This window comes from Heptranchias perlo, chromosome 14, assembly GCF_035084215.1.
Source record: "Heptranchias perlo isolate sHepPer1 chromosome 14, sHepPer1.hap1, whole genome shotgun sequence".
Classification (NCBI taxonomy): Eukaryota; Metazoa; Chordata; class Chondrichthyes; order Hexanchiformes; family Hexanchidae; genus Heptranchias; species Heptranchias perlo.
This window is the reverse complement of record NC_090338.1, coordinates 47,834,722-47,862,374: the sequence shown is the minus strand read 5'-3', so window position 1 is coordinate 47,862,374 and position 27,653 is coordinate 47,834,722. Positions and strand designations below refer to the sequence as shown.

The window sequence follows — 27,653 nt, the reverse complement described above, 5'->3', positions numbered from 1 at the left end:
AATCTGTTTGATTGAGTGGACAGACAGTTCCTTGCCCCATTCACACAGCTCAAAGATGCCCGGGAGGGGACGTTCCACTTTTTTCAGCTCCCCATTGAAACAAGTTGGCGCCCAAAAGGCCATGGAAAGTTTGTGGGTATGTTTAAATCTAAGGAGCGGCAGATACTGTAGTAATTCTCACTTTACCTGATGAACATTGTTAGAATTTTAAGACTTTTCTTACCAGATTTTAAAAATTTCTTCAGCAAAATATAGGATATAAAAAGGGACATTGCCCTGCTTCTTCCTCTTAAAAGAGAGTAGTTTGTTCTTACACAGCAGTAAGGTAAGAAAAGCTTTGTAATATACCTCAACTCCATTATAACTGGACTAAGACTGATAGATTCCAACTCTCTCGAGACTTGAAAGTCTCTTTCCACTAATGACTGTTATTTGCTATTCCTAGCATGAATGTGCATAAAAGTCTCTAGAGATGAATGCCATCATTTATAATCATTTTTGGCCTCTAACTCACCATATGCAATTAATTTGAAGCTCGTTGTTAAGTTTACTGGAAAAACAATAAAATATACAAAATACTTAACATGCCAAGAATTATTTTTTTTTAAATTCAACATATGCACGAAAGAGTGAAATCAACATTGCACTTCGATATTAAACAAACTTTCAGGCTTTTTCAAACCAATACAAGATCCTCCTACGCTTACTGTTCCTGTTCTATTCCTATTCTTTGAGTTTATTTCAATGTTCCATTAGTTTTGTTTCTGTGGAGGGTATTTTGGCATTCGCAGAAGATTTTAAAAGATTGTAATTTTGACTCAATGGGGTAGATTTTGACTTTGTGCGATAGTGTAAAACTGGTGACAGCGAATTGGCAGCCTGTTTTACACCTCTCCCAACTTTAACTTCCCTTTTAAGTTAAAATGACCCGAGTGTATCCTATTACAATGTTTAAAAATCTAGAGAATGCAGTAGAAATACTTGCAGGGTTTACCCCTAAACCCTGAGGTGAGAGTGACTGCCCTTGACATCAAGGCAGCATTTGACCGAGTATGGCACCAAGGAGCCCTAGTAAAATTGAAGTCAATAGGAATCAGGGGGAAAACTCTCCAGTGGCTGGAATCATACCTAGCACAAAGGAAGATGGTAGTGGTTGTTGGAGGCCAATCATCTCAGCCCCAGGACATTGCTGCAGGAATTCCTCAGGGCAGTGTCCTCGGCCCAACCATCTTCAGCTGCTTCATCAATTACCTTCCCTCCATCATAAGGCCAGAAATGGGGATGTTCGCTGACGATTGCACAGTGTACAATTCCATTCGCAACCCCTCAGGTAATGAAGTAGTCCATGCCTGCATGCAGCAAGACTTGGACAACATCCAGGCTTGGGCTCATAAGTGGCAAGTAACATTCACGCCAGACAAGTGCCAGGCAATGACCATCTCCAACAAGAGAGAGTCTAACCACCTCTCCTTGACATCCAACAGCATTACCATCGCCGAATCCCCCACCATCAACATCCGATGTGTCACCATTGACCAGAAACTTAACTGGACCAGCCACATAAATACTGTGGCTACAAGAGCAGGTCAGAGGCTGGGTATTCTGCGGCGAGTGACTCACCTCCTGACTCCCCAACACCTTTCCACCATATACAAGGCACAAGTCAGGAGTGTGATGGAATACTCTCCACTTGCCTGGATGAGTGCAGCTCCAACAACACTCAAGAAGCTCAACACCATCCAGGACAAAGCAGCCCGCTTGATTAGCACCCCATCCACCACCCTAAACATTCACTCCCTTCACCACCGGCGCACCGTGGCTGCAGTGTGTACCATCCACACGACACACTACAGCAACTCGCCAAGGCTTCTTCGACACCACCTCCCTAGTCACACACCGACTTGGAAATATAATGCCGTTCCTTCATCGTCGCTGGGTCAAAATCCTGGAACTCCCTACCTAACAGCACTGTGGGAGAACCTTCACCACACGGACTGCAGCGGTTGAAGGTGGCAGCTCACCACCACCTTCTCAAGGGAAATTAGGGATGGGCAATAAATGCCGGCCTCGCCAGCGATGCCCACATCCCATGAACGAATTTTAAAAAAATTCTTCATCTTGTCTCATTTTTTAAAGGAGGTAGTATTTATTAAATTAACCAAGTAAGGGAATTAATTAGTGGTGGAAGGTATAGAATTATTGAATTGAAAGCAAAGACCTTTGTTACAATGGCTAATATTTTCCTCCAATTCACTAATTTTAGTGAAAATTTGGTATAAATATAAAGCAGGGAAATTGGCATTATTCTCTTGCTGACCTTTTTACTAAAGTTAGAAAATGGAGAAAAAGATACCTCAGCGTAAATTAACTCACCTTTGGTATAGACTTATGCGGATTGACAAAATAAATGGATCCTAATTTTTCTGAACTCTAAACACACAGACCCAGAAATTACACTGTGGGGCACTAGCAAATGAATGCTAATACACTCGTCTGAAATTCCTCTCTCAATTAAACAGTGGAATAAGGAATTTCAAAGGATTCGGCCTTTATTATCCCATGGAGTAATTTAAGGGCTGCAATGTATAAAATAGCCTGCCAAAATGAAAAAATGTATTGTTTTTTGTGCCCATTAATGTGAGAGAGATCATTGATGGGGATGGCATAATTTCCCTTTTTGTTACCTAGCAACAATATTGAACTCATCAGGTATAACAAGTTGCAGAGTGAAGCTCCTTCTATGGGGCCCAAAAACACACCTTAAACCCAGTCTCGGAGGAGCATCTCCTACCCCACTGGATTTTCCCTGTTTGCACATCTGCCACCATTCTGGCTGCTCTGAATCTAATTGCCAAATTTGTATTGACTGCTGAACAGTTTAGAGCAGTAGACTAGCATCTATTAGCAACGGGGTAGAGACACCCAAATGCATTTCATGAAACAATGACTCTTGCAGCTATTGCAGACCCCTTGCTCCATGATTCTGGATTGAATACAAACCTGAATCCAGGAGATAATAGAGCAGTGCTAACCTACTGCACCATCCTGTCTCCAGATCAGGTGTCTTTCTCAATTGAAAAATAATTCTGAAATTATTTTTCCAATTGACTAGCACTACAAATTTTTAGCACAGATATTTCAGTAATTTTCTCTCTCCATCATTACAGGTTACTTTCTTCAAGCATTGTGCCTGAAATTTAAATTTTCTGTTTCAACACTCCTGGTACAGAACCTGACCTGCTGGCAGTGCATATTGGAAAATCATAGGCTGCCATCCAAGCAATGTCCAATATGAACGGAAGAGCATGGTCCGCACCTGACCGATTTTCCAATAGTAGGCAAAACTGCGGCCTGGAGCGCAGAAGCAAACTTTATCCTAACATCTTCATGTTATAGCATTATATAAGAGAGAGATGGTTGGGGCATGTTACATAACTGTAATATGCTCAAAACGGTCAAATAACATCATGAGCCCAGGGTGTGTTGTGGCCCCTACTGCATTGGCTCTCTGTTTTACTTTTGTCCATCTTTTACTATTAGTCCATCTTCTTGAAATTGCTCAAGGGTTGAAAGAACAGAAATAGGCAAGTGTTAATCTCTGTGAGCTTACAGGATGCCCCTCCTTCTCTCCAGCTCTTGCACCAAGGCCTCCTGTGCATCATCAGAGAACCTTGGTGCACGCTCTCTCCCAGGCGCAGCCATTCTTCAAAGCATCACAGCACAGATTCAGTTTTGAAATGACTCCCACTACTTCTTACAGCCACAGTGCACCTCCCCTTTAAGAGGTGCAGGCTGCCTTTAAGAAGCGCAAGCCGCTCGCAACGTTGTGGCCCCCTGCTGATGCGTGCAGCCAATCAACAATGCAGGTAGCGCTAGCTGGTAGCAGCAGGTAGCACGAATGTAACGTGCTGCCTTCATCGCAACGATCGGACGCAGGTTTATCGTGTACTGCGATCCCCGTGTCTGTTTTCAGGGGTTATCCAATTTAACCCCCCTATATCTTTTTAAATGTCTGTATATAGTCAAATCCTATTATGCAAATAACCAGTTTGAACAGAAACTGGTTTCTATTTATCAGGACTGATACTGTTGGTAAAAATTTTCTGCTCCACAGCTGAAGATATCCCAATATGTATTTGATTTCATATTTTTGACTTGTTATAATTTGGTAGACTGAAATATTATTTCTTTGCCTCTTAATTCCAAGCAATCTAACTTTATTAAGAAAAGTTTTAAACAACTTATAAAACAAATACTGTAGTGAAAACGGGTGGTCAAAACAAAACTTCAATTTTGACAAAGTCAGAATTTTGCTTCTCAAATTATTTTATATTAATAATGGAGAAGTTTAAAAAAAAGGAATCGAGTTGATAGATAAAGAATTACAATGCATGTATATTAGCCTGTACTTGACTGAGTCAATTAAGAAGGGAGATTATACAATTTGCCATTAAAAAAGGACAGATAACAGAATATAGCTAAAAATGGTACTTAGCAGTTAAAAGAGCACAAGGATATTAGGATCTTATTTTATTAGGCAGCTCCTAATTGACTGACTTTATAATCAAATCCTCAACTTAATTAAGTTTACATGAGATTAATAACTTATGTGTAACTTTACAGAAATTAACAGCTTATAGCAGCACAGCTTGTACAGTGATATAGTTAGGTGGGTAGTAGGCATTGTTCTTACAAGAGCACACTGAGGTCAGAATTTTATTCGATTTTACAGTAGCACAAGTAACAAGTGTTGCATGATGGATGGCACGAACACTCAGAGGTCTATCAACTGGCCCTGTTTAATTCAGAGTTTAACAGCACAGCTAATTTAATAGTGCTAAGTGAAGGGAGATTGAGATATTATAATGTAAGTAATGCAGTAACTGCCAGCACACTACTGAACATTTCCCTTTACTGGGGCTAATGCCCAATATCATTTAAACTATGCTTTTGGTATTCAATTATTTTTGTCAAGATACACAACTGGAAAGGGAGAAAATGACCTTGGTCCCCAATGGGACAAAGATCTGCAAACGGTGCTATTTTTCTGCAATTGCTCATTGATATTGCTGAATGAAACTATAGCAGTTACCTTGACTCTGGGCTATTCCTTTCTTGCACAGCACACCAAAATAATCCATGGTAGTCAGTAAGGCACCAAATATCTAACTCAATTAAAGATTTAAATATTTAATTGGCAGCACAAGCAATATATTCCGTCATCATGATAGATGCACCATAGTATTTTATTATCATCATTAATCAAATATTGGCACAAACAATAACAGAATTCTGTGTCATATTATAAATGAATAAAACGTTTACTAATGGGCAAATTCAAATTAAATGAGGGTTAAAATAGTAACAGAAGGCAGCACCAAGTGCAGTGAAATAGAATAAGCTTAGAATAATGAGGGCTAAAATTGTTAGGACTTCATGATATTCTTATATAATTTTTAAACACAGAATTCTACATCCAATTTGAGATAAATTAATGAGGTTGTGGTAAAGGTTGCTACAAGTGTAATGCAATCACTGGTTTACATACGTACCGACTATTAGCATTTCACACACTGACATCAGCATTTTGGGACTTGTTCCACGTTTCAGAATTTGACGACAAAAATCTGCGTGGAATGGGCTTCTCTCCCCTCAGTGCCACCCCGACTTGAGCTTTGCTGTGAATCAGCCCCTGCACACTGCATGCCAGAATTCTTACCAACAGTATGCACTGGCTGGAAACCTTTCCATTTGCAACAGGGTTTGAGTAGGAGCGGCGTTGAGGAGAGACAGACGATGGGAAATGGATGACAATGAAAGGGAGATGGATGGGAGGAAATGGATGGCAATTAACAGAATGTGGAATGAACTGAAGCTGGAAGCAAAGTATGGTTGGGGGTGGGGGGGTTGGAGAGGAAAAGCTGGCAGCAGCATTTTGGGGTAAAAAGGAGACTGCCAGCATTAATTCAGGGGGGCGGGGGGCGCTGAAAGAACGCTAGCTTGAACTAAGGATGGGTGAAGAGTGCTAGCTTGAACGGAGAGGAGAGGAATGTCAGAAAGAATCAGCGGGCTTGTGTGAGGATGGAAGAGTGCCAGGTTGAATGAAAGGGAAGGAGAATAAGAACAGATTTAATTGAGGAAGGAGAGGGAGAGAGTGCCATAATGAACTGGGAGGATTGGAGAAGAGTGTGCTTGTGAAAGGGTGGGGAGTTGGATGGGTACATTGTCTCTGTGAACTGGGTCCAGAAGGAGTAGAATGCTCTTGAGAGCTAGGGAAAGGGGTTGAATTTGAGAGACTGACTGCTGAGGTAACTTTTGGGGAAGTGTAATTCTGATTGTTCTGCCAAAATTCCAAATGTCACTTTGTTTTCCTTCTTTTTTTTAGGATTAAAGAACTATCAATAATGAAATATAGAATTGCTTAGAATGAATCAGAAAGCACTATTTTTAGTGTAAAAATGTTGTAGGGGGGAACACATCCCCAAACACCCCCTCATTTAGAAATCTATCACCAATTTTGTGCCTTTAACGTTTGGATTTCCCCAGAGGCATAAGAACAATGCTTTTTTTCCCCTCCAACCAAATGAAGGATCATTGTATATACCTATAGCTTCAGTTACAAAGCCCATGTAACTACTTGTTTTCACATGTCATAGGCTTAGAATCATATGTTGGTAAGCATGTTAGCATTCTGCAATAAAATGACTGCAAAATATATTCACATCAGGTATGCTTTTTTGTAAAATAAAAGTCCTCTCTCCCCTTTCCCCTGCCTCCTTATTTTGCCTTGAGCCATGTGTCATGACTGATGTAGCAAGCAGGTGAGCCATACCCTAGAGGTGTGAAACAGCACGGTAGGTTGACTCGCCCTCACCCGAGGCCAGCTAAGATTGGTAACCGCAAAGAGCAGTGCTCCGACATGCTACATCATCAGAGTATCTGTATTTACTGTTTTATTTTAACATTTTGTTGTGTGCTTTTAAAGATTTTGTTGCTGCTTTGTCAGCAGTTAACAGCAATTTAAAATGCAACTTTTTAATTTAAAGTACTGTATACTGTGAAGTATTCAAGCAAACATTAGAAATATAGTTATTTTCATAAGTTTTTGAATCACATAAGATTTAACCCTGAGCTTAATGTATTGTTGTCCTGTCTCCTCTGACTTTCACAAAGCCCAATTTTTCACTGCAGCATAATACTTTGTCCTGTAGAGTATGTTGAACTAACATGAATATGTCTTATAAGAATTCAAAGGACATTGTAAGCAAGTTTAAAAATAAATGCCTTATTGCATGTTTCATACTTTGTTGTCAAAGGTTTTTAATTCACTTTTTAGAAAAATAAAGGTTCTTGGAAGGAATAGTAATGTGGGAAAGAGTTACCAGTCTTCTGAGTGAGAGTTGATTAATGATAAAACTCATTCATTGAAGTATGATCGTGTGTTAAAATGCTCTGCAATGAAATGGAGGATAGTTTCTCAGGTCAAAAATAGCCTCACATAGGTCTGTCATTTTGGCAATATTTCATCTTCATGATGCTATGGGAAAAAATGTCTATTTCAAGGAAGCAACAGAATTGCCAGAGACTATAAACAGTAATTAATATTTGAGTTGAAAAATCATGCCTGTTTAATTATTATTACTAACTTCCAAGTTGCATCTCAAAATCAAGAAGCCATTAAGTTGCTTCAACCTCTGACAGATACTAATCTCCATTACAGATGGACAGACAGCAACAACATCTGCTATCCCCTCCTCTCCCCAGAAAAGCTGCAGTATATGTTGCTTGTATTCAATCTGGTAGTGAGTTAAAGGGAGTAATTTCATCTCAGGAATCAGGACTCTCAAACCTCTTTGATTTCAATTTAGGACTCCATCTAAACTCCTAAATTGAACTGCTGCATTGTAACTCACAAACAATACATATTTCCTTCTTTGAGGACAAAACTGTCAACAGTTATGGCAGGTAACCAAAATTCTACTTCCTTCAATTGTGGTGAGTAATTTTTAACCAGCCAATGTAAACTTCTACGAGTATGATACTGACAGTAAAATCTCTTTATAGGTCTTAGTTACCCTTTGGGAGCTCTAATCCACACTATTGCCAGACAGTGTGTTAACTGGAGTGATACAGCTCAATATATGGAACAAGTACATACTGTAAATAACGGTACACAAGGCCACCCCAAGGACAGCATGAGAAAGAAAATCTCATTTTCAATGGCGTCCTTTAAAATATTCATTACTTCATCTTCTTAAATTGAAAAGAATTGTGGGTTGCAGATAGCTTTCAGACTACAAAACAGATGTGACAGTTTTTTTTTGCAAATGCTTGTGACAAACAACTACTAGCTATCTAGTGACTTGCAAAAATGTTATCACTAGAGTGTGCTCTCCATTAATCAGATAAAAGCACCATCATTCCTCATTAGTAATGGATCAGTGGGACTGTATTGTCACTGGAAGTTCTGTGGGATCACAATTCATCAGCACTTAACTACAGTGATTCTATTAATCTCATCTACTTCATTTTCTAATGCTCTAAAGCATTACAGCATCAAAAAATTAAAAGGTTAACTAAATTTAAAGCTGCAATAACCTCTTTCATGTTCACGTATTTCTGTGCAAAACAGAAATACAGTATAGTGTAAATGCCTCTTTTACTGATAATTCTGATCTATATTAATCCTTAATTACTAGTTAAATATCTAAAATGATTCATGTTTTTTGGTAGATGACGTTTGTTCTCTATTTACTACATTTCATACACTAAGCAAGTTTTTTGTGCTCAGAGTATTTTGAATTATTTAGGGGTCTTCTTGTCTCCATGGGCCCGATTTTACCAGGGGTGCGGGTTCTGGGCGTGTGGGCCAGTGGGCGCGTTTTCAACGCGTCCAGTGAAATTAGTGGGTTGCCCGCGCAATCGTAGCAGGCAACAAACTAATTGGATTCACTTACCTGCTTCTCCGGGTTCCCCGCTGCTGATCTGCGTGTCGGGCGGGCTGCGCATGCGCAGTGAGATCTGTCAGCTGGAGGCGCTCTATTTAAAGGGGCAGTCCTCCACTGACAGATGCTGCCACAAACAGCAAAAATTACAGCATGGAACAGCCCAGGGGGAAGGCTGCTCCCAGTTTAATGATGCCTCACCCCAGGTATCATTAGATGGGGTGAGGAGGAGGGGGAGGACAGAGATCTTCCCCCCGGCGGGCGGGAGGAAGCGGCCTGCCTCTGCCACCAAGAAGGCCTGGCTCAAGGTGGCAGAGGAGGTCACCAGCGCCACCAACATATCGCCCACCTGCATACAGTGCAGGAGGCGCTCCAATGACCTCAGTAGGTCAGCCACAGTGAGAACACGTAGTCTTTCCCTTACACTCCATCTGCCACAACACTGCCCCCACCCCACATCTCCTTCGGCACTGCCAACACTACTCTGTCACATCACCCCTCATACCCACTCAAACCTCATCCTCATCTTACCTGCACCTACTCACCTCGCCAGTACTCACCCCGCCACTACCACTCAACCCAATCCTCATACAATCTCATGGCTCTATCTCATACTCACCCTCTCGTGCACCTCTCTCACGGCCAGCCTCACTCAACCTGCCACCACCTGTGCTGCAGCCACAGGGCATGCATCACATATGTGCAGTAGGCAGCGTAAGGCAAACGTGTCGTGAGCATGAAGGGGATGCACAATGGTGTTTGAGGGTTTGTCATGGTTCTTACTTCTATTGAATTAAAGAACAACTCACATCACACATTATATTGGCACCACTACTGCCATGTCTTCGCGAATCCTGTCCGGTTTGTGCAATAATGCCCGCTCCTGGGTATCCCTATGAGGACCCACCACTGATGCCACCCAGCGTGTCACTGCAGAGTGGGTGTCGGTGTATTTGCAGGGCTCTTCTGCGCAGACGACTGAGAGGCATCGGGGATGTCCCCGGTTGCAGCCTGGAAGGCTGTGGAGCAGAAGTTCGGGAGGGCAGTGGTGACTTTTACAGCGACAGGTAGGAAGACGGTGCACGGGCCAGCCAGGAGCAGCTCGGCATGAAAGAGGCTGCAGATGTCCACGACTACATGTCGAGTGACTCTGAGCCTCCATGTGCACTGCTGCTCAGAGAGGTCCAGGAGGCTGAGCCTCGGTCTGTGGAACGTGTGGCGAGGGTAGTGCCCTCTGTGACGCATCTCTCTCTGCGGTAGCCCTCCCTCCTGCTGTACAGGTGGTTGTGTCACAGCACTCTGTTGTGGAGCTCCACGTGTCAGAGGTGGATGGTGTGGATGGCGAGGCTGGTGATGCTGGTCGCCCTCCGAGGAGGTCATGACTGCAGCTACGGCGGCCCCCATCCGCAAGATGTACATCTGAGGGGGCCCGCAAGGTAGGTACATGTCTCCGGACCCCGGGATAAGTGTGCAGGTTGGTGACTTCGACCATCAGGAGGAGGGTGGTGGAGGCCAAACTTTGTCCCAAGTGACAGAGCGGCCTCCTGCAATGGCTGAGGGTCTCCCCCCCACCCCACCTGTCAAATGGACCTTTGCAGCTGCCACAGGCTGATGGCTGCAACATGTCCATTTCAACTGGGAGTGTTTCCCCCAGTGTGTGAAACAGTCCCATGTTTATCCAAAATCACACACAGTCCCTTAATCAGGTCAGTTAATGACCTGAACAAGCAAAGTAAATAGCTTCAAGTGGCATCCCGCTGGCTTTAATTGTCTGCGGGATTCCCACCAGCGGGGGCTGTGCGCGCACGCCGGCGCGTCATCGGGGAACCCAGAAGTGGGCGGGATCGAGGCGCGATCCGGTCCCGCACCTGGATTTCCGGATTTTCGGGGCCCCCCCGCCGAGAACGCACCCGGTAGCGGGTGCTAAAATCGGGCCCCATGTGTTTTTATTATGCTTAGTTCTTACTATTGGAGTTTTGTTTGCTACTACAGGATCCCATTGTCTCTGCACTCTTTCTGTCTTCATTATCAATGCTGAAGATTGGCGGAACTTTAAGGTTATATTACATATATAGACAGTTTCGACAAAATACAGCATAATTTCAATATTACGACTTGATTCATTAACGTCTCACAAAACAGGTCATCAAGTTTGATCAACCCTTGTCAATCTTCACGTTCTCAGCTTCCTTCCCTTTGGGTGAAAATGGACAGTGCAGAAAACACCCCATGTGGGCTGAAGATGGATACATCACATTTTGAGTGAAGGATATTAAAAATTTTAACCAAATACATAAAGTAAAGATCGAACTGAAACTCCATGTTTTTTTCCACAGTTTCCTTTCTCTTCATCGATGTTTTTGCCACTTCTCCTGTGATCTTTGCATTTTCACAAGTAGAATTCCTTGCTAATTCTTCATCATTTCTCCATCGTCTCTCTCATTAAGAGGCAAATAATGAAGATTAAGATAAGAAAGTTCTGAAATTTACCATTCAAGATACCACTTTGTCTTATCACAGCTGTCTGCCATCTTCATATATGCAATTCCTCTAATTAGAGATATATTAGCTGAGGTTGATGTTTTTGTATCATCATAGCTGAAGTTACTAATTGTAATGTTGTATAATTGTAATGTTGGTCTTCTAAAACAAATGATGGGAGAGAAGGTAATGACTTCACCACAAATAATACTTCTCTGCATTCCTTAAAGATTTTATAAGTTCAACTGGGCTTCTTTTTCTCACCTAGTTATTTGAACTTTAACCTGAGAAAGCGAAACATACAAAGAAATAAAAGAGCACCTAGGACTCAATGTGCAGCCTCCAACTGTCAATTCATTCGGTCAACGATCTCAACACTGTGGAACTCCATACCTCCTTCAGTCTTTCCTTCTTTCTACAATCTTCAGGCTTTTAAAACCCAAGCTGACCTTCACCTAACCACTACTTCTTTATTTATTTTGTCTTTTCTTTCCAAACTGTGTGTGTGTGGCTCTTAGCCTATAACAATGGATCCTGGGTTAGGACATATGTGAAAATCTTTTTCACATAATGGCTTGTGTGAAACCCTCATCTCTGTGGGATAGAGAATCAAACAATTAGTCTTTTAAAACTCAAGCTGCAACTTGATTTATCTCTTCTTTCTTACTCTTTAGACGTACTGGTGTCCCGTGATGGGCCTTCACTTAGATTTTAACAGAAGAAACCTTGTAGAGATAAAGGGCTGGTCAGGGAGGTAGCAAATAACTGCAAGAATTCAAAAGGATAAAATGCAGTAAGAATGAACCATTGAAGGATTATAAATGCAAGAATGAACACACTAACATTAGGTACGAATGAGATTTTGCTAAAGAATTTGAGTGCATTGAGGTTTACAAGTGCAGAACTATATTTCTGATTGAGAGAGTTCAATCTATTAATAGAGGTTGATATACTGAAAAAATACTTGATAGAAGTGCATTTTTGGGGGTATAATTAAGTAAACTGTCCTCGGAAACTTTACATGATTCATTTTAGAACTTTAGCCAACATGTTCCTTCTGTGACTTCCTGTGGTAGAAAGCCAATTCTGCAAATAATGTGAAAAAAATAATTGAATTCAAATACTAAAAACTGTTCAGTTCTTCTTTTGGGACTAGCCAACTGCGATGAAAACAGAGTTTTCATCCTGTGACAGAAAGGTAAAGGAAGACCAAGGCCAGGTTATTTGTTCTATAAATCAGTCATGATACAGGGTTTTCTGGTACATGCTAATTAAACTATACATGTGTGAAACGTTAAGGTATGTGAGACCTGATGAGGTGTCAACATTTGTGCATTAACATGATATGCAGTATTGCCTTCCAATTATGTCATTAAACAAGGATAATTTATGGTTTGGCATCAGAGGCTTTTGGATTATTTAAGTCTGGGCAATGCTCATTTTTTGAGCATCCACCAGCGGTCCCTTTAAATTGGTTAGGCCACTCAACGGCTGGTACAACTAGACGGAGCGTGCACACCGCACACTCCACCCATTTGTACCTGAATTTCGCAATCAGGGTCCTACAACCGACATAGGACTCCGATTGGCATATTTCAGGCAGGCGGGCCACTTGTCCATCTATAGGCCTGCCTGAATATTGCATCAGGTGGGCCATGGGTATCAAAGGGGCAGCCTAGGGGGACCCCCACCCTGATTTACAACTGCTGGCCTAACCAATTTAAAGGGACCGCTGGTGGACGCTCAAAAAATGATGAGTTGGAGGATGTGCTGTTAAACCAACTAATAAGTCAAATTCTGTTATGATCGCATGGTATTCTTACAATATCTTTGGGGATTTAATTCTATACCTGTCTATTATTCTGTGAAGCTATACTTGAGTCGTCTTTATAATTATTAATATACATATATTCCTTTACCTGTATACTTAATTTTTATCTCTTGCCTTATTTAAAGCCAAGGATACACAGTAAGATGGTACACATGATGTCTCAGGTTAAAGGTGGGCACCTGGTGTTTAGCAGCACTGGAGATGGGAGGTCATGGGGTTTAGCTGCACTGGAAGTGGTCCTGGGCTTTGGTAGCAGTGGGGTGTGCTCCTGAGGTATAGCAGAACTGGGGTAGAAATCCTGGTGTTTGGCAGCACTGAGGTGGGGATGCTGGGATTTGGTTCACAGATGGATTCCTGGTATTGGTCAGCTGGGGAGTGGTAAGGCCCACATACCGAGCTCCAAGTTCGCTACTGTCCCGACTGATAAGCCCCACATATCTAGCTCCACGTTCGCTACTGTCCCCACAACTGATAAGCCCCACATATCAATGCTGCCACTGGCCCTTTTATTCCATGGGCTTCAATTTTGCTGACAAGCCTATCATGTGACATTTTATCAAACGCCTTTTGGAAGTCCATATACACAACATCAACCGCATTGCCCTCATCAATCCTCTCTGTTACCTCATCAAAAAACTCATTCATTTTACCCCCACAGTCTAATTTTACAGCTACATCTTGAATTTGAACTGGCCTTAACAGGCAAAATGTGTTTGACAAAAGCTAATTTAATGGAAGATTCATCTATTAATTCTCACATGCACAGCACAAGACAATTAAGTTCGATATATGTCATGTATTTCCAAATCCTTTGATTGTAATTCAATGGAATCATATTTACTTTATTTTGTAATATTTGTTGTTGCCAAAGGAATTATTTGAACACAATCAATTTACACCAGAATCCATGGATTGCACACGGTAATGGCCGTTTCTATGAAAGACTCAGTCTCATTCATTTAAAAAAAAAAATTTCTCCCTAATATTTAGCGAAGCAATTTAGTGACTCTGGGGCCAATTTTCACCTGGCAAAATTGTAGTTAATGAGGTGGTAATGGGCTCAGTTACATGGGAACAACACCACCTGCACATTCCCCTCCAAGTCACACACCATCCCGACTTGGAAATATATCGCCGTTCCTTCATCGTCGCTGGGTCAAAATCCTGGAACTCCCTTCCTAACAGCACTGTGGGAGAACCTTCACCACACGGACTGCAGCGGTTCAAGGCGGCGGCTCACCACCACCTTCTCAAGGGCAATTAGGGATGGGCAATAAATGCCAGCCTTGCCAGCGATGCCCACATCCCATGAACGAATAAAAAAAAAGTAGACTGACCACCCCATTAATGTCGAATCTCCTTTAGGGAAGGAAACCTGCCGTCCTTACCCAGTCTGGCCGATATGTGACTCCAGACCCATAGCAATGTGGTTGATTCTTAATCGCCCTCTGAAATGGCCAAGCAAGCCACTCAGTTGTACAATCTCGCTACAACAAATCATTAGAATAAAACTGGACAGACCACCCGGCATTGGACCAGAAGGCACCGGACACGACGAAGGCAAACCAAGCCCAGTCAACCCTGAAAAGTCCTTCTCATGAACATCTGGGGACTTGTGCCAAAATTGGGAGAGCTGTCCCACAGACTAGTCAAGCAACAGCCTGACATAGCCATACTCACAGAGTTGTACCTTTCAGCCAATGTCCCAAACTCTTCAATCACCATCCCTGGGTTTGTCGTGTCCCATCGGCAAGACAGACCAACCAGAGGTGGCGGTACAGTGATATACAGTCAGGAGGGTGTGGCCCTGGGAGTCCTCAACATGGACTCTGGACCCCATGAAATCTCATGGCATCAGGTCAAACATGGGCAAGGAAACCTCCTGCTGATTACCACCTACCGTCCTCCCTCAGCTGACGAATCAGTCCTCCTCCATGTTGAGCAACACTTGGAGGAAGCACTGAGGGTTGCAAGGGCACACAATGTACTCTGGGTGGGGGACTTCAATGTCCATCACAAAGAGTGGCTCGGTAGCACCACTACTGACCAAGCTGGCCGAGCCCTGAAGGATCTTGCTGCCAGACTGGGCCTGCGGCAGGTGGTGAGCAAACCAACACGAGGGAAAAATCTACTTGACCTTGTCCTCACCAATCTACCTGTCGCAGATGCATCTGTCCATGACAGTATTGGTAGGAGTGGCCACTGCACAGTCCTCGTGGAGGTAAAGTCCCGTCTTCGCACTGAGGACACCATCCAACGTGTCGTGTGGCATTATCACCGTGCTAAATGGGATAGATACAGAACAGATCTAGCAGCTCAAAACTGGGCATCCATGAGGCACTGTGGGCCATCAGCAGCAGCAGAATTGTATTCCAGCACAATCTGCAACCTCATGGCCCGGCATATTCCTCACTCTACCGTTACCAACAAGTCAGGAGATCAACCCTGGTTCAATGAGGAGTGTAGAAGAGCATGCCAGGAGCAGCACCATGCATATCTAAAAATGAGGTGCCAACCTGGTGAAGCTGCAACTCAGGACTACATGCATGCTAAACAGTGGAAGCAACATGCCATAGACAGAGCTAAGCGATTCCACAACCAACGGATCAGATCAAAGCTCTGCAGTCCTGCCACATCCAGTCATGAATGGTGGTGGACAATTAAACAACTAACAGAAGGAGGAGACTCTGTAAACATCCCCAATGATGGCGGAGTCCAGCACGTGAATGCAAAAGGCAAGGCTGAAGAGTTTGCAACCATCTTCAGCCAGAAGTGCTGAATTCATCTCAGCCTCCTCCCGATATCCCCACCATCACAGAAACCAGTCTTCATCCAATTCGATTCACTCCACGTGATAGCAAGAAACGGTTGAGTGCACTGGATGCAGCAAAGACTATGGGCCCCGACAACATCCCAGCTGTAGTGCTGAAGACTTGTGCTCCAGAACTAGCTGCGCCTCTAGCCAAGCTGTTCCAGTACAGCTACAACACTGGCATCTACCCGACAATGTGGAAAATTGCCCAGGTATGTCCTGTCCACAAAAGCAGGACAAATCCAATCCGGCCAATTACCGCCCCAACAGCCTACTCCCAATCATCAGCAAAGTGATGGAAGGTGTCGTCGACAGTGCTATCAAGCGGCAATAACCTGCTCACCGATGCTCAGTTTCAGTTCCGCCAGAATCACTCAGCTCCAGACCTCATTACAGCCTTGGTCCAAACATGGACAAAAGGGCTGAATTCCAGAGGTGAGGTGAGAGTGACTGCCCTTGACATCAAGGCAGCATTTGACCGAGTGTGGCACCAAGGAGCCCTAGTAAAATTGAATTCAATGGGAATCAGGGGGAAAACTCTCCAGTGGCTGGAGTCATAGCTAGCACAAAGGAAGATGATAGTGGTTGTTAGAGGCCAATCATCTCAGCCCCAGGACATTGCTGCAGGAATTCCTCAGGGCAGTGTCCTGAGCCCAACCATCTTCAGCTGCTTCATCACTGATCTTCCGTCCATCATAAGGTCAGAAATGGGGATGTTCACTGATGATTGCACAGTGTTCAGTTCCATTCGCAACCCCTCAGATAATGAAGCAGTCTGTGCCCGCATGCAGCAAATCCTGGACAACATCCAGGCTTGGGCTGATAAGTGGCAAGTAACATTCGTGCCAGACAAGTGCCAGGCAATGACCATCTCCAACAAGAGTGGGTCTAACCACCTCCCCTTGATATTCAACAGCATTACCATCACCGAATCCTCCACCATCAACATCCTAAGGGTCACCATTGACCAGAAACTCAACTGGACCAGCCACATAAATACTGTGGCTACAAGAGCAGGTCAGAGGCTGGGTATTCTGCGGCAAGTGACTCAACACCTGACTCCCCAAAGCCTTTCCACTATCTACAAGGCACAAGTCAGGAGTATGATGGAATACTCTCCACTTGCCTGGATGAGTGCAGCTCCAACAGCACTCAAGAAGCTCGACACCATCCAGGACAAAGCAGCCCGCTTGATTGGCACCCCATCCACCACCCTAAACATTCACTCCCTTCACCACCGGCGCACCGTGGCTGCAACGTGTACCATCCACAGGACGCACTGCAGCAACTCGCCAAGGCTTCTTCGACAGCACCTCCCAAACCCGTGACCTCTACGAGCTAGAAGGACAAGGGCTGCAGGCACATGGGTACACCACCTGCACGTTCCCCTCCAAGTCACACACCATCCCGACTTGGAAATATATCGCCGTTCCTTCATTGTCGCTGGTTCAAAATCCTGGAACTCTCGACCTAACAGCACTGTGGGAGAACCTTCACCACACTGACTGCAGCGGTTCAGGAAGTGGCTCACCACCACCTTCTCAAGGGCAATTCGGGATGGGCAATAAATGCTGGCCTCGCCAGCAACGCCCACATCCCATGAACGAATAAAAAAAATAATGCTGCCACTGCGGCTACCACCATTTTTGTAGCGGTCGCCCTCGAGTGGCCAGAGCACCCATCTGTTTCAGGCGGTAGACCTCTTGATTATGCAAATCAGAGTCCTATGATGTAATCAGCACCCCGATTTCAATTTTCAGGGATACAGAAAAGGAGACTGCGATGTCAAACTGGAGAGTTAATATTTTCAATGCTATCTAATGGCAGAGATTAAGGAATCTTCTCTGGCAAGATGATGGGATGGCAAAATAAAACTGATATGGTTTTACTTATAGAACCATCGAAGTTTACAGCATAGAATGAGGTCATTCAGCCCATCACGTCTGTGCCAGCACTTTGCTGGATCGATCTAAAACTAATCCCACTGCCCAATCTGTCCTCTTGCTTTGTATCGTTCTCTGTTCCAAATATTTACCCAAGTTTCTCTTAAAAGAGTCAATCTATGCTTCAACCATTCCTTGTGGCAAAGCATTCCAGTCTCCAACAAGCCTCTGTGTGATGAAATTTCTCCTAACCAATAAACTAGTTACTTGGCATTGAGCCCTATCTCGCACAACATCAAGGGCCTATAGTACGGGTGAAAAAAAAGTGAGAAATATTTAACACAAAGTAAAACACCCCAATTACAGCGCAGGACACGGTCACAACATATTAAAATAATCAGTCTGTATTTGTCTAAAGCAGTTCTATTTGGTTTAGCCTCATAGTTAGACAGAAAATCCATCATCTGTCATTAACCTACATTACTGTAGGGCTACCATGCAGCACCAAGATGTGGTCCACTTGCATTTTCAAGTCTGGTTTAATTAGTGGGTAAACAAAGTATGAAGTTATTTAGTTACACATTGAAATGTTCAAATTTGGAAAGTGAAAACATATTTAACATTTAGACTGTCAGCAGATTCAGGGGAGACTCTTCTTTTTGGGCTGACTGATTTGGTTTGTTTTCAGCTCATGTTCTACAAAGTGCTGAAAATAAATATAGCAATTAAGCCACTCAGAACATTAAAAGTAGTTTTATTATTGTAATATTAGCCCTAGATTATTAAACATAAACATCTTAAAGACAACGTTAAATAAAAAATTAAGAAGTCACATTTTGTCTGCGCTCACACTTTTGCCATGCTTCTTCTATTTTCTCTTCACTATTCTCTTTCTTTAAATATTAATTCTACTATTTTCCTAACTAATACAATTTATAACTACTTTAACCTTTTTTCTCCACTAATATAAAGTTTGAAGACTTCCACTTCCCTTTATTATATAAATGCCAGTTTTCCAGCCAATTGAAAGCCTAGATTCTATCGATTGACCAGATTGCATCACAGATGCGACCAGATCAATCTTTTAATCCTAAAAGCACCTCCAGGAAGGGATCTTGCCAATATTTGTCAGCACCTCCCACAGCTTGAAAATGCTTGGAAAACCCTACACATAGAAACATTCCACAAGCTCTTATAAACCCTTTCACCCTGGGTTAATTCTCCTTTTTAAATTATGTTAACTAAGTTTCCTCTCACCTTCAGATTCAATAACTGCCCCTAGCCGGTTCTTCCAATGATGCTATCAATAATTAGTATTTAGGACTGCGGAGACCCTCCATCAATTCCTATATCTGGCGAGAGCAATGGTAACAATGGTGATTTGTGAGCTCAAGAGTAGAAGCCAAGGCACAAAGGGGCATTACATGGAGATGCACACCTTGTGGTACCAGCAGGAATCTTATGGTACAACTGCAAGTCACAATGTCAAAGCACTAAAATAAACAAAAATAGTAACATTGGACAAGTAAATACAGAGGAATCCTGTTTGATGAAGTAGGCCACAACCAGACAAATTTAATTGTCTATAGTCACCGCAAGGAACAAAATTATGACCTATGAATGTTACACAAGGTAGCCAAGCAGCAAAACCTCATGCACCATAAGAAGAATTGTAGGTCCAACTTGTAACAAGCTGCTACCTGGGAACAGGAGTTTATGATATGTAGCAAGACATAGACACAAATTTCTTTAGATCAGGATCATAGACACAAATTTCTTTAGATCAGGATCACATTCACATAGATTTAACTGTACTGATTTATTTGAACTAAACACAAATAGTAAAGTAATTTTTTTGCTTAATTTTCTATTTACTCAATTACTCAAGATTTTTCAGCCATTTCTTGTTCAGATAGTGCTTGCCTATTTTAGCCATCCTATGACACCCTCTTAGCCATCCGATGACACCCTCTTCTGTACAGAGTTATGAGTAAATGTCAGTGAGTCTTGCAGTTCCTGCTTAAATCTTAAATCTCAACATTGTTCTCATTTACACAGTCAAAAGAAGTGGGAGGATGAACTTTGCACATGAACTAAAAGTCATCCAAATATACAAACCCAAAACTATAGATCCAAAGCATACAGACTTTCAAATTCACATTCACATTTTACATCAGGTGCATTTTGCTCATGCTCAATATTCATGTCACCCTTCGGCATAAATGCATTGAGAAAGTATAAATTTAGATGCTGGAAGTTCACCTAAGGCTACCTACAGGATGGAAGTGCTACTTAACCTGGTTCTGGGTAATAAGGCAGAGGAAGTAGGTAATCTAAAGTCGGGGAACATTTGGAAGGCAGTGACCACAATATCATAGAAAGCTTATAGGTTATAGCATGGAAAGAGGCCATTTGGCCCATTGAGTCCATGCCAGCTCTATGCAAGAGCAATCCAGCTAATCCCACTCCCCTGCCCTATCCCTGCAGCCCTGCAATTTTTTTCCTTTCAAGTACTTATCCAGTTCCCTTTTAAAGGCCATGATTGAATCTGCATCCACTATCCACTCTGGCAGTGCATTCCAGATCCTAATCATTCACTGTGTAAAAACGTTTTTCCTCATGTCATCTTTGGTTCTTTTGCCAATCACCTTAAATCTATGTCCTCTGGTTCTTGGCCCTTCCACCAGTGGGAACAGTTTCTCTCTATCTACTCTGTCTAGACCGTTCATGATTTTGAATACCTCTATCAAATGTCCTCTGAACCTTCTCTGTTCCAAGGAGAACAACCCCAGCTTCTCCAGTATATCTATGTAACTGAAGTCCCTCATCCCTGGAATCATTCTAGTAAATCTCTTCTGCACCCTCTCTAAGGCCTTCACATCCTTCTTAAAGTGCGGTGCAAAGAACTGGACACAATATTCCAGTTGTGGCCGAACCAGTAGGTTCATCATGACTTCCTTGCTTTTGTACTCTGTGCCTCTATTTATAAAGCCCAGGAACCCATATGTTTTTTTTAAACCGCTTTCTAAACCTGCCCTGCCACCTTCAACGATTTGTGTACATATACCCCCAGATCTCTCTGTTCCTGTACCCCTTTTAGAATTGTGCCCTTTAGTTTATATTGTCTCTCCTTATTTTTCCTACCGAAATGTATCACCTCGCATTTTTCAGCGTTAAATTTCATCTGCCACGTGTCAGCCCATTCCACCAGCTTGTCTATATCCTCTTGAAATCTATCTCTATCCTCCTCACGGTTCACTAAACTTCCAAGTTTTGTGTCATCTGCAAACTTGGAAACTGTGCCCTGTTCACCCAAATCCAAGTCAATAATATATATCAAGAAAAGCAGTGGTCCTAGTACCGACCCCTGGGGAACACCACTGTACACCTCCCTCCAGTCCGAAAAACAACCGTTCACTGCTACTCTCTGCTTCCTGTTACTTAGCCAATTCTGTATCCATGCTGCTACTGCCCCTTTTATTCCATGGGCTTCAATCTTGATGACAAGCCTATTATGCGGCACTTTATCAAACGCCTTTTGAAAGTCCATATACACTACATTAACTCCATTGTCCTCATCTACCCTCTCTGTTACTGCATCAAAAAACTCAATCAAATTAGTTAAATACAATTTGCCTTTAACAAATCGGTGCTGGCTTTCCTTGATCAATCCACACTCGTCCAAGTGACTGTTAATTCCATCCCGGATTATCGTTTCTAAAGGTTTCCCCACCACTGAGGTTAAACTGACTGGGCTGTAGTTGCTGGGTTTATCCTTACACCCTTTTTTGAACAAGGGTTTAATATTTGCAATTCTCCAGTCCTTTGGCACCTCGTGTCTAAGGATGTTTGGAAGATTATAGCCAGTACCTCCGCAATTTCCACCCTTACTTCCCTCAGCAACCTAGGATGCATCCCATCTGGACCAGGTGACTTATCTACTTTAAGTACAGTTAGCCTTTCTAGTACCTCCTCTTCATCAATTTTTAGCCCATCCAGTATCTCAACTACCTCCTCTTTTATTGTAATTTTGTCAGCATCTTCTTCCTTGGTAAAGACAGATGCAAAGTACTCATTTAGTACCTCGGCCACGCCCTCTGCCTCCACGAGTAGATCACCTTTTTGGTCACTAATCGGCCCCACCACTCCTCTTACTACCCATTTACTGTTTATGTGCCTATAGAAGACTTTTGCATTCCCTTTTATGTTGGCCACCAGTCTATTCTCATACTCTCTCTTTACCCCTCTTATTTCCTTTTTTACTTCGCCTCTGAACTTTCTATATTCAGCCTGGTTCTCACTTATATTATCAACCTGACATCTGTCATACACCCCCTTTTTCTGCCTCATCTTATTCTCTATCTCTTTTGTCATCCAGGGAGCTCTGGCTTTAGTTGTCCTACCTTTCTCCCTCTTGGGAATGTACCTAGACTGTACCCAAACCATCTCCTCCTTAAAGGCTGCCCATTGTTCAATTACGGTTTTGCCTGGCAATCTTTGATTCCAATTTACCTGGGCCAGATCTGTACTCTTCCCACTGAAATTGGCCCTCCTCCAATTGAGCATTTTTACTTTAGAATGGTCCATGTTCTTTTCCTTAGCTATTCTAAACCTTATGATACTACGATTGCTGTTCCCTAAATGTTTCCCCACTGACACTTGGCCCACCTCATTCCCCAGAACCAAATCCAGCAATACCTCCCTCCTCATTGGGCTGGAAATGTACTGGTCAAGAAAGTTCTCCTGAACACACTTCAAAAATTCCTCCCCCTCTTTGCCCCTTATATTATTACTATCCCAGTCTATAATAGGAAAGTTGAAGTCCTCCTTTATCACTTTTGCACCTCTCTGTAACTTCCCCACAAGACCAGCAAAGTAAAAAAAAAGTTGAGAACAAGGTACTTGACTGGAAACTAGCAAATTACAGCAAGATATAAAAGGACCTTTCCAAGATTAAATGGAAGGAAAAATTGTCAAATAAAACTGCAATGGGAAATGTTTAAAGAGGCGATGGGAAGGATACAAAGTAAATATGTACCAGTGAAGGGAAAAGGGATACCTAAAAGCCTAAGACTCTGTGGGTCAACAGGGAAAGTAGATAAAATTTGAAATTGTTTTAAAAAGCATTTAGTGTTTACAGGGCAGGTAATAAAAACCAGGACAAATATAAACAACATAAGAAAGTTATAAAAAGTGAGATAGGAAGGCTGAGGGGGTTTGAGAGAAAAATAGCAAAACTTAAAAGGACAATAAAAAGGCTTTCTCGAGAGACATTAGTACTAAGAGGATGGTCAAGGTAGGAGTATGGTTGCTGAGAAATGAAGGAGGAAAGCTTATGCAGAATGATAGAAATGCCAAATAAATAATATGGCTCAGTTTTCACAGAAGGGGGTGGATATTGAGATTGTAAAGCCATCAGACTTTGGTATAGATTAGTTAATTGAGGTCATTATTCAAAGAGGGATGGTACTCCAGAAGTTACTCAAGGTTGACAAATTGCCAGGACCTGACTATTTACATCCAAGGATCCTCAGAGAACTTAGGAAATAAATAGTGGAGACTTCTTAAGATAATTTTCCAAAATTCTGTGGAAGGAAAATGTGCCAGAGCAGATGGCAAATGAGGCTCCCCTCTTGAAACAAAAGGGATGAGTTAGGAAATTATAGACCAGTTAGTCTTAGTTTAGTTATTAATAAACTGCCAGATTCTATAACACGGGGATGAAATTACAAAGCACTTGAAGAAACATGAGCTAATCGGAGATAGTCAGCACGGATTTCTAAAAGACAAATGGTGCTTGACCAACCTTAAAGAATTCTTTGAAAAAGTAACAAAGAGAATATCAATCTTCAAGTGTTTGATAAAGTACCACATATGACATTCAAAAATAAGAACACATAGAATATAGAGGAATGTGGTCACATGGATGGAGCAATGGTTGGAGGGCAGAAAGCATAGGGTAGGGCAGAGGCAAAAGTAAGTTTCTCAGACTGGAAAGAAATGTAAACAATCTTACAACACCAAGTTATAGTCCAACAATTTTATTTGAAAATCACAAGCTTTCGGAGGCTTCCTCCTTCGTCAGGTGAATGTCAGGAAATCCTTGAACCTTTTGCATTTATATTCAGAGAACAATACCTGGTGATTACAGATAATCATTCCAACTGCCCGTTGTCAAGGCAATCAAAGTGTTCAGACAGAGAGGTGTTACCACCGAATATACAAACGGCCAGAACACAAAACAGAGAGAGGGAGAAACATCCGAAAGGAAGAGAAAGACTGAAAATGACCCATTGAATTAAAAACAGATAACTTTTGTTCGCTGGTGGGGTTACGTGTAGCGTGACATGAACCCAAGATCCCGGTTGAGGCCGTCCTCATGGGTGTGGAACTTGGCTATCAATTTCTGCTCGACGATTTTGCGTTGTCGTGTGTCTCGAAGGCCGCCTTGGAGTACGCTTACCCGAAGATCGGTGGCTGAATGTCCTTGACTGCTGAAGTGTTCCCCGACTGGGATTTGTGATTTTCAAATAAAATTGTTGGACTATAACTTGGTGTTGTAAGATTGTTTACATTTGTCGACCCCAGTCCATCACCGGCATCTCCACATCATGGAAAGAAATGGTGAGTGGTGTTGCACAGGATTCTATGATGGGGCTGCTTTTATTTACTATGTACATAAATGATATAGCTTTAGGAATTGAGGAAATGATACAAAAATATGCTGATGACACCAAATTGGGAATATGGAAAATTGTGAAAAAAACTGCAGAAAGACTGCAGGTTAGCAACAGGAAGGGCAGAAAGGAAACATAGGAACAGGAGTAGGCCATTTAGCCCCTCGAGCCTATTCTGCCATTCATTCAGATCATGGCTGATCTGTGACCTAACTCTATATATCCCCTTAGCCCCATATCCCTTAATATCTTTGGTTAACAAAATTCTATCAATCTCAGATTTAAAATGAACAATTGAACTAGCATCAACTGTCGTTTGTGGAAGAGAGTTCCAAATTTCAGGAGTGTGTAGAAGTGTTTCCTAACTTCACTCCTGGAAATCCTGGCTTTAATTTTCAGGCCATGTCCCCTAGTCCTAGACTCCCCAACCAGCGGAAATAGTTTCTCTCTATCTACCCTATCAATTTCCCTTAATATCTTGAAAACTTTGATCAAATCACCCCTTAATCATCTAAATTCCAGGGAATACAACCCTAGTTTGTGTAATTGCTCCTCATAATTTAACCCTTGAAGTCCAGGTATTGTTCTAGTAAGTCTACGCTGCACTCCCTCCAAGGCCAATATCCCCTTCCTAAGTTGCAGTGCTCAGTACTCCAGTTGTGGTCTAACCAGGATTTTGTGTAGCTGTAGCTTAACTTCTACCCCCTTGTATTCTAGTCCTCTAAATATAAAGGCCAGCATTCCATTAGCCTTTTTGATTATTTTCTGTACTTGTCCATGACATTTTAATGATCTATGGACCCCTAAGTCTCTTTGGACCTCCACTGTTTCAAGCTGTTCACCATTTAGAAAGTACACTGATCTATCCTTTTTAGGTCCAAAGTTGATGACCTCACACTTGCCTACATTGAAATCCATTTGCCTCAGTTTTGCCCATTCACTTAATCTATTAATATCACTCTGTAATTTTATGCTTCCATCTACACTGCTTACAATGCTGCCTATCTTCATGTCATTGGCAAATTTGGATATGAGGCTCACTATCCCGTCATCTAAGTCATTAATAAATACAGCGAATAGTTGAGACCCCATGGGTGATAGATGTAGCTCAATATAGAAAACGGTGAAGTAATTTTGGAAGTAAGAAAGGGGAAAGGCAATACATATTAAATTATAAGATTTTAAATGGAGTAAAGAGATTGGTGTAAAGATACACAGGTCATTAAAGGTGGCAGTGCAAATAGATAAGGTCATAAAAAGGCAAACAGAATTCTTAGTTTTGTATCTAAAAGCAAAAACAAGGAGGTAATGTTGAATTTGTATAAGACTTTAGTTGATCTGCAGTTGGAGTATTCTGTGTAGTTTTGGGCACTCCACTATGGTAAAGAAATAAAAGCAACTGAAAGGGTGCAGCGTATGTTTACTAGGTTGTTACCAGATACGAGGTTACAGTTGAGAAACTGCATCTTTTTTCACTCCACCCAAGATTAAGGGGTGATCTGACAGAGTTTCTCAAGATCAAGAAGAGTTATGGTCAAGAAAATAATGATTGTTTCCACCGGTCACGAAGGGTTTTGATAGAGTAAATAAGGAGAAACTGTTTCCAGTGGCAAAAGGGTTGGTAACCAGAGGACACAGATTTAAGGTAATTGGCAAAAGAGCCAGAGGCAAGATGTTATAATCTGGAATGCGCTGCCTGAAAGGGTGATCGAAGCAGATTCAAGTAACTTTCAAAAGGGAATTGGATAAATACTCGAAGGGGAAAAATTTGCAGGGCTATAGGGAAAGGGCAGAGGAGTGGGACTAATTGGATAGCTCTTTCAAAGAAGCGGCAAAGGCACGATGGGCCAAATGGCCAAATAGAATGTATCATTCTATTATTTTACGATCAGCTACTCAGTAATGAGAGGGCACAGATTTGAGATAATTACAGAAACAATTAAAGGAGGGGTTGGGAAAAGATTATTTGCACTAACTGTGGCTGGAATGTGAAAATTTCTTGTTAGGTAACATTATTGAAACAGAATTCATAATTTTTTTTTAAAACAAAAGGCAATTCGACAGTTGCTTGAAAATTAGGAATATTAAAGCGCATGGAAAATGAGAGGACATTAGCTCCAGTAGAGAAAAACACAGGATCAAATTTAAATGGACCAAATGGGCTGTTTCTGCAATGTAACATGCTATACATTTATAAAGTAATGCTGGAGGTTCGCCTGAGGCTACCTCACATCCCAACAGCAGGTTCATGCAACACTCCTATGCTGCATGCTTTCCTGCCAATTAATTTATAGCCACCCACGATGTCCCTGAGGGTAAAATTCAAAGGTGACAAGTATTACGTTTGACAGAGAGCAATCTCTAGAACTGAACAGCCATGACAACAGAGAATATCATGGTTTACAAAATTATCTCATTAACCATTATGGTAGCAAGTTGTACAAATGTATGGAAAATGCAGTAATCTTATATACATCACTCTTAATCCCTGCTTAAAATTTTAAAGATTTAGAAGCCTTAATACTTTTATCTGCTGCTACATCAAAGCCTAATTAAAGAAGATGGGTGTAATTCAGCTGGCACTCAGGATACAAGTCAACTTTGCATGTATGTGAGAATTACTCCTTTGTGTGGCCAAGGATAGGCTTTAGATATCTGAACACAACAACTGAACACTAGAACTTGGAACTCTGCACAAAAGGCCCCTCCCTCTCTATCCAGCATACACACTAACCTGGATCGAAGAGATAGTATGCCCATGTCACTTCTAGGAGGAACATGTATAAAAGAGGTGGCTATTCTTCCTTTCTCTCCCATCTATTTTGGGTGGTAACCATCAGGCTCCCTGCGCACCAATTTCAAAACCACAAGACATGCATCTTCTCATTTGACATTTGTGCTGGGCCTAAGCAGGACATGATGGCCAGAATTCCTGGAGTAGCCCAGGAACACATCCAAAGCCTATTCTGATGTTGGGGGGGAACGTACAAAAGACTTTCTTGCACCCAGTGATCGGGACTTCCC

The 27,653-nt window shown here is 42.2% G+C and overlaps 1 protein-coding gene across 2 annotated transcripts in view; it reads right to left on the bottom strand.

Annotated features, from left to right (window-relative positions):
• The window catches only part of neurl1b (neuralized E3 ubiquitin protein ligase 1B), a 384,643-nt gene that overhangs the window by 195,722 nt on the left and 161,268 nt on the right, over nt 1–27,653 (bottom strand). The gene's annotated exons all lie outside the window — the stretch shown is intronic.